Here is a 7,012-nt window from a genome sequence, read left to right as displayed (position 1 = left end):
TGGTCTCTGAGGAACTATCGTGATTTCACAACCTATTATTCTAAGATGCTTTTCTTTTACTCTGTTCCATGTCACCCATATTTATTCCTTTATGATATTAAACAAGAATGGGAAAATGTCATATCATTTACCAAACTATATCCCCAGGATATCCTTCCTGGGGGAATTCATCTTTCCTTTTCCTCATGGAATACAAACAATACCTGAAACAAATGCACTTTTCCTGGAAAGGAAGGAAGGTAACAAAGGAAAGTATTTGTTAGCTAAAGTAGACTTTGTCCAAACTTAAGAGAAAAGCAGACTTTGATGTAAATAAGCTATTTCTTTGGTTTATTTTTGTATCTCCTTCATTGGTTACTTTTATTTATTATTTGATTTTCAAGAGATCGTGTCTCATAACCTGGCTTCTCTTTTAAAAACGTTTTCATTGAAAACAATGATGATGATGACGATGACGATGATGAAAGAGTATAATGAAACCTATCCTCTGCATTGCTTCTAATTTTAATCAAGACTGAGGAAGTAGTGCTGGGTGGTACTTGAACAATGGGTGGTTCAAGTTGAGGCATTCAAAGCCATATGAAGATTGGAGGATTGAATCATGTCGAAACCCAGATGGCAGTTCGTGTGCTAGATTTGGGGACTATCTCTTATCTCACTGTGGCTCTTTCCCAACATGAAACATTGAATCAAAATGAGGAGGGCAAGTGAGAAAAAGCTCAATGCTCAGTACTCACTGCAGCTGAGATAGGGGCAGGAAACTGGAAATGAGATTTTGAGATTTTTGGCTGCTGCTTTGTTTTGGCCTAAAGGAATTTTGGCTTTCCTGGGTCTCTACTGAATATCCAAGAAAACTTCTGGTTTCTAGTCTGGAACATTTGGTTTTCACCTGGCATGTAAAAATTTAGAAGTGGTCATTCCACCCTAACATAAGTAAGCAGAACAAATTAATGACTTCTTAGATCCGTTAGAGAAATGATGTCACAGGGAAAACCACTGCCTCACAAATTGGAGAGCCACGCAGGCAAACACAAATAATCACAACTTCTCATAAGCAGAAGCCTCCTTGGAAGAAGTTCTGGGGTGGGAAAACCTAAACTGTGATTGATGAATGAATGGCTAGAGGCTCAGAGTACATAGGTAGAGAGTTAGGAATGTCAGGGAGTCTCAGGAAGACCCGACTCTTGAGAGTTTTACTTCTAGGAGCTCTACCAGGATCTCACAATGAGTGTCAGAGGAAAATCACCCCTCATGCTTCTGGTGGGATGTACATGTGTGGAGCACGTTGAAATATTCTGTTCTAAATATGGCCTGCCCTCCAGAAAAGCTATTTTACTAGAAACCTAACCTGTTGGGATTTTCAGAGCCTCGCTGACCTAAGGGAAAGAACATACTTAACTCCAGCCCCTTCTAGCCATTCAGTTCCACCTGACAGGGGTTGTGTCAGTGGAACTGGGAAGTGTTTATGAAGTTCATAGCCCATGGGCACAGGCTCACTAACAAACTGAGACCTAATTCTAGAACTATGGAGCATTTACCCTCTCCACATACCTGACCACCACATCACTAACAAACGGCCTGTTTACTGGACTTCTGTTTGGTGGGGTGGGTGTCAAATGATTCTTTACTGAAACATTTTCCATTGTATTTTTTAACCAGCTGGGCATTCTACTGTACCACTGTTGATGTCATCAATGATGTCATGAGGGTGGCAGCCACCAACATTGCAGTCCACAGATTGGGCTGTCCTTAGGATCTCTTTAATGGTTCCAGAGAATTCTCTGGCTAAAGATCGGTGCCTCATCTGTCTGACAATGTAGACAATCTCATCGAAAGTGATATTTCCATTGTGTTTAATGTTTTTCTGTTTCTTTCTGTTTCTTGGTGGTTCCTAGAGGGCTTTGATGATGAGGGCAGGGGCAGAAGGTACCACTTCCATCTGGGTCTGGTTGTTCTGAATAGTCAGTTTCTCTGTAATCATCAGACCTTTTCAGTCACCGGTTGTCTTGGCAATGTCATCACCAGCCTTTTTTGGAGACAAACCTAGGGGGCCTAGCTTGGGGGCCAGGGAAGATGTGGTACTGAATTCACCACTGGTGCTCCTCAGGTACGTGACTTCCATGTCATTGGTGTTGAACCTAGGCAGCATAATTGTGGCTGGTGTGTACTGAAGAAAGTTGCACCTTAGCCTGCTTTGAGCCCAAAGCTGAAAGGTGGACTTCTTTTTAGATGGTCTTATCATGTCTGGCTTTTGGCAAAAACTTACAAGGCACACTAAAAAGCAGAACATACACTTTGACGAGACAGAGCAAGCATCACAGCCAGACTCAGATAACACTGGGATGTTGGAATTATTCTGAGAATTTAAAAACAGTGTGATTAATATGCTAAGGGCTTGATTTAAAAAGTATACATCATTATAGCCGGGTGTTGTGGTGGGCACCTGTAGTCCCAGCTACTCGGGAGGCTGAGGCAAGACAATTGCTTAAGTGCAGGAGTTGGAGGTTGCTGTGAGCTGTGTGAGGCCACGGCACGCTACTGAGGGCAAAAAAGTGAGACTCTGCTCTACCAAAAAAAAAAGTATACAACATTAAAAAGCAGATAGGTAACAGAAACATAATAAGATATAATATCTCTCTGTTTGAATGGCTACTGTCAAAAAGATGAAAAATAGCAAATGTCATGATTCAGAGAAAAGGGAATTACTATACAATATACTGTTGGTGGGAATGTAAACTAGTACAGCCACTGTGGAGATTGGTATGGAGATTTCTCAAAAAAAAAAAACAAACAAAAAACCAAAACCCCAAACTGCTACTAAAACTACTATATGACTCAGTATTCTACTACTGTGTATATGTCCAAAGAAAAGGAAATCAGTGTACTGAAGAAATACCTACATCTCCGTGTTTATTGCAGCACAATTTACAATAACCAGGATATTGAATCAACCTAAGTATCATCAAAATACAGGTGAATAAAGAAAATGAGATATATGTTCACAATGGAATACTATGTTTCCACAAAAAAGAATGAAATTCTTTTATTTCATCCAATGTGGATGAACATGGAAGACATTATTGCAAATTAAACAAGCCAGGAACAGAAAGATAAATACTGAATGTTCTCACTCATGTGGAAAGTACAAAAGTTTACCTCATGAAAGGATAGAGTACAGACGATAATGGTTGCTAGGGGTTGGGGAGGGGAAGGAATAGGTTCTAGTATTCTATAGCACTGTGTGGTAACTGTGGTTAACAATAATTTGTTACATATTTTTGAAGAGCTAGAAGAGAGGATCTTTGAATATACTCAACACAAAGAAATGATAGATGTTTGAGGTGATGGAAGTGCTAATTACCCTGGTTTGACCACTATACATTGTATGTATTTCAGACCAATCTCACTCATGAATATAGATGCAAAAATTCTCAACAAAATCCTAGCCAATAGATTACAGCTTATCATCAAAAAAGTCATTCATCATGATCAAATAGGCTTCATCCCAGGGATGCAAGGCTGGTTTAACATACGCAAGTCCATAAACGTTATCCACCATATTAACAGAGGCAAAAATAAAGACCACATGATCCTCTCAAAAAGCATTTGATAAAATCCAGCATCCTTTTCTAATTAGAACACTGAAGAGTATAGGCATAGGTGGCACATTTCTAAAACTGATTGAAGCTATCTATGACAAACCCACAGCCAATATCTTACTGAATGGAGTAAAACTGAAAGCTTTTCCTCTTAGAACTGGAACCAGACAAGGTTGTCCTCTGTCACCTTTACTATTCAACGTAGTGCTGGAAGTTCTAGCTAATACAATTAGGCAAGACAAGGAAATAAAGGGAATCCAAATGGGAGCAGAGGAGGTCAAACTCTCCCTCTTTGCTGATGACATGATCTTATACTTAGAGAATCCCAAAGACTCAACCACAAGACTCCTAGAAGTCATCAAAAAATACAGTAATGTTTCAGGATATAAAATCAATATCCACAAGTCAGTAGCCTTTGTATACGCCAATAACAGTCAAGATGAGAAGCTAATTAAGGACACAACTCCCTTCACCATAGTTTCAAAGAAAATGAAATACCTAGGAATTTACCTAAGGAAGGAGGTGAAGGACCTCTATAAAGAAAATTATGAAATCCTCAGAAAGGAAATAGCAGAGGATATTAACAAATGGAAGAACACACAATGCTCATGGATGGGAAGAATCAACATTGTTAAAATGTCTATACTTCCCAAAGCAATGTACCTATTCAATGCCATTCCTATCAAAATACCAACATCGTACTTTCAAGATTTGGGAAAAAATGATTCTGAGTTTTGTATGGAACCAGAAAAAACCCTGTATAGCTAAGGCAGTTCTTAGTAATAAAAATAAAGCTGGGGGCATCAGCATACCAGATTTTAGTCTGTACTACAAGGCCATAGTGATCAAGACAGCATGGTACTGGCACAAAAACAGAGACATAGACACTTGGAATCGAATTGAAAACCAAGAAATGAAACTAACATCTTACAACCACCTAATCTTCGATAAACCCAACAAGAACACACCTTGGGGGAAAGACTCCCTATTCAATAAATGGTGTTGGGAGAACTGGATGTCTACATGTAAAAGACTGAAACTGGATCCACACCTTTCCCCACTCACAAAAATTGATTTAAGATGGACTTAAATTTAAGGCACGAAACATTAAAAATCCTCAAAGAAAGCATCGGAAAAACACTGGAAGATATTGGCCTGGGGAAAGACTTCATGAAGAAGACTGCCATGGCAATTACAACAACAACAAAAATAAACAAATGGGACTTCATTAAACTGAAAAGCTTCTGTACAGCTAAGGAGACAACAACCAAAGCAAAGAGACAACCTACACAATGGGAAAGGATATTTGCATATTTTGAATCAGACAAAAGCTTGATAACTAGGCTCTATAGAGAACTCGAATTAATCCACATGAAAAAAGCCAACAATCCATATATCAATGGGCAAGAGACATGAATAGAACCTTCTCTAAAGAAGACAGACTAATGGCTAACAAACATATGAAAATATGCTCATCATCCCTATATATTAGAGAAATGCAAATCAAAACAACCCTGAGATACCATTTAACCCCAGTGAGAATAGCCCACATCACAAAATCTCGAAACTGCAGATTCTGGAGTGGATGTGGAGAGAAGGGAACACTTTTACACTGCTGGTGGGACTGCAAACTAGTACAACCTTTCTGGAAGGAAGTATGGAGAAACCTCAAAGCACTCAAGCTAGACCTCCCATTTGATCCTGCAATCCCATTACTGGGCATCTACCCAGAAGGAAAAAAATCCTTTTATCATAAGGACACTTGTACTAGACTGTTTATTGCAGCTCAATTTACAATCGCCAAAATGTGGAAACAGCCTAAATGCCCACCAACCCAGGAATGGATTAAGAAGCTGTGGTATATGTATACCATGGAATACTATTCAGCCATTAAAAAAAGTGGAGACTTTACATCCTTTGTATTAACCTGGATGGAAGTGGAAGACATTATTCTTAGTAAAGCATCACAAGAATGGAGAAGCATGAATCCTATGTACTCAATTTTGATATGAGGACAATTAATGACAATTAAGGTTATGGGGGGGGAAAGCAGAAAGAGGGACAGAGGGAGTGGGGTGGGGCCTTGGTGTGTGTCACACTTTATGGGGGCAAGACATGATTGCAAGAGGGACTTTACCTAACAATTGCAATCAGTGTAACCTGGCTTATTGTACCCTCAATGAATCTCCAACAATTAAAAAAAAAAAAAAAAGAAGTTTGTTAACAGAAAAAAAAAAAGAAATATCACTATGTACCCCCAAATATGTACAGCTGCTTATGTGTCAAATTAAAAAAATGACAGATGGGTAATGTCAGCAGAGACATGGGAATTCTAAGAAGGAAACAATAAGAAATACTGAGATCTAAACATTGTAACAGAAATGAAATGTCTTTGATGAGCTCATTAATAGACTGGAAGGGCTAAGAAAAGAATCTCTGAGTTTGAAGATATGTTAATGGAATCTTCCAAAACTGAAAAGCAAAAAGAAAAACGACGTTCATAACAAGATAGAACAGGATATCTAAGAACTGTGGGACAACTACGCAAGCAACCACATGCTTGTAATTGGAATATAAGAATGAAAAGAAAGAGAGAAAGGAACAGATGAAATATTTGCAGCCATGATGCCTGAGTAAAACACCACACAGCAAATCCAGGAAGCTCAGAAAACACAAAGAATGCCAAAAAAAAAAGCTATCCTTGGCCATATCATATTCAAACTGCAGAAAATCAAAGGTAAAGAAAAACATCTTGAAAGAAGCCAGATTTTAAACAAAAATTACCTAGAGAGAAGCAAAGAGAAGAGTTACATCTGACTTATCTTCAGAAATAATGCAAGCTTGGGAGAGAGTGGAGTGAAATGTTTGTTAAGTACCAGAGAAAAGATACGTAAATACACTTCCTGAATGTGCTGTTTACGGGCATGCAAACTTGAATTTTGTACTGGAGGTAGTTTTTCACAGTGATAAGGACTCTGGCATTAGCCAGAAATTAATTTGAATTTCTTTGTGGTAGATGATTATAAAGATGGCCATAATTTTTCATGACTTTGTTGATATGTACCCTGTGCTATATGATTTTGTAGCTTGCCCCTCTGTTTTTGGTGCTAGAATCTAAACTGGCATTGTTGACTTGTTTCGATTAACAAAATGGTAGAAGGCAGTGTTCCAGTTCCAAGTAGCACCCTCTAGCCGTCTTGCGTATATCTGTGAGCTTCTAGGGTTCTGTGCCACGTGGGAAAGAGCTAAGTCAGCTCAGTTGTTTAAGTTGAACCCCAGAAATGGGAGAGACCAGTAACCATCAGCAAAACTGCCTTCTTGACCCACAGCTGACTTCAGATGGAAGAAGACTGCTATAAAGAACAGAGGAAGGGCTCAGCCAAAACAAGCCGAAGTGTCAGTCTGAATAGTGG

General features: G+C 38.9%; 1 pseudogene; it reads right to left on the bottom strand.

The window, feature by feature from the left end:
* Positions 1 to 1,651: 1,651 nt before the first annotated feature.
* LOC128564361 (60S ribosomal protein L12-like) lies at positions 1,652 to 2,149 on the bottom strand (annotated as a pseudogene).
* Between the last annotated feature and the right edge of the window lie 4,863 nt (positions 2,150 to 7,012).

Source organism: Nycticebus coucang, chromosome 14, assembly GCF_027406575.1.
Source record: "Nycticebus coucang isolate mNycCou1 chromosome 14, mNycCou1.pri, whole genome shotgun sequence".
In the NCBI taxonomy this organism is placed as follows: Eukaryota; Metazoa; Chordata; class Mammalia; order Primates; family Lorisidae; genus Nycticebus; species Nycticebus coucang.
Note: the sequence above shows the minus strand (reverse complement) of the source record. Positions and strands in the feature narration are given on the sequence as shown.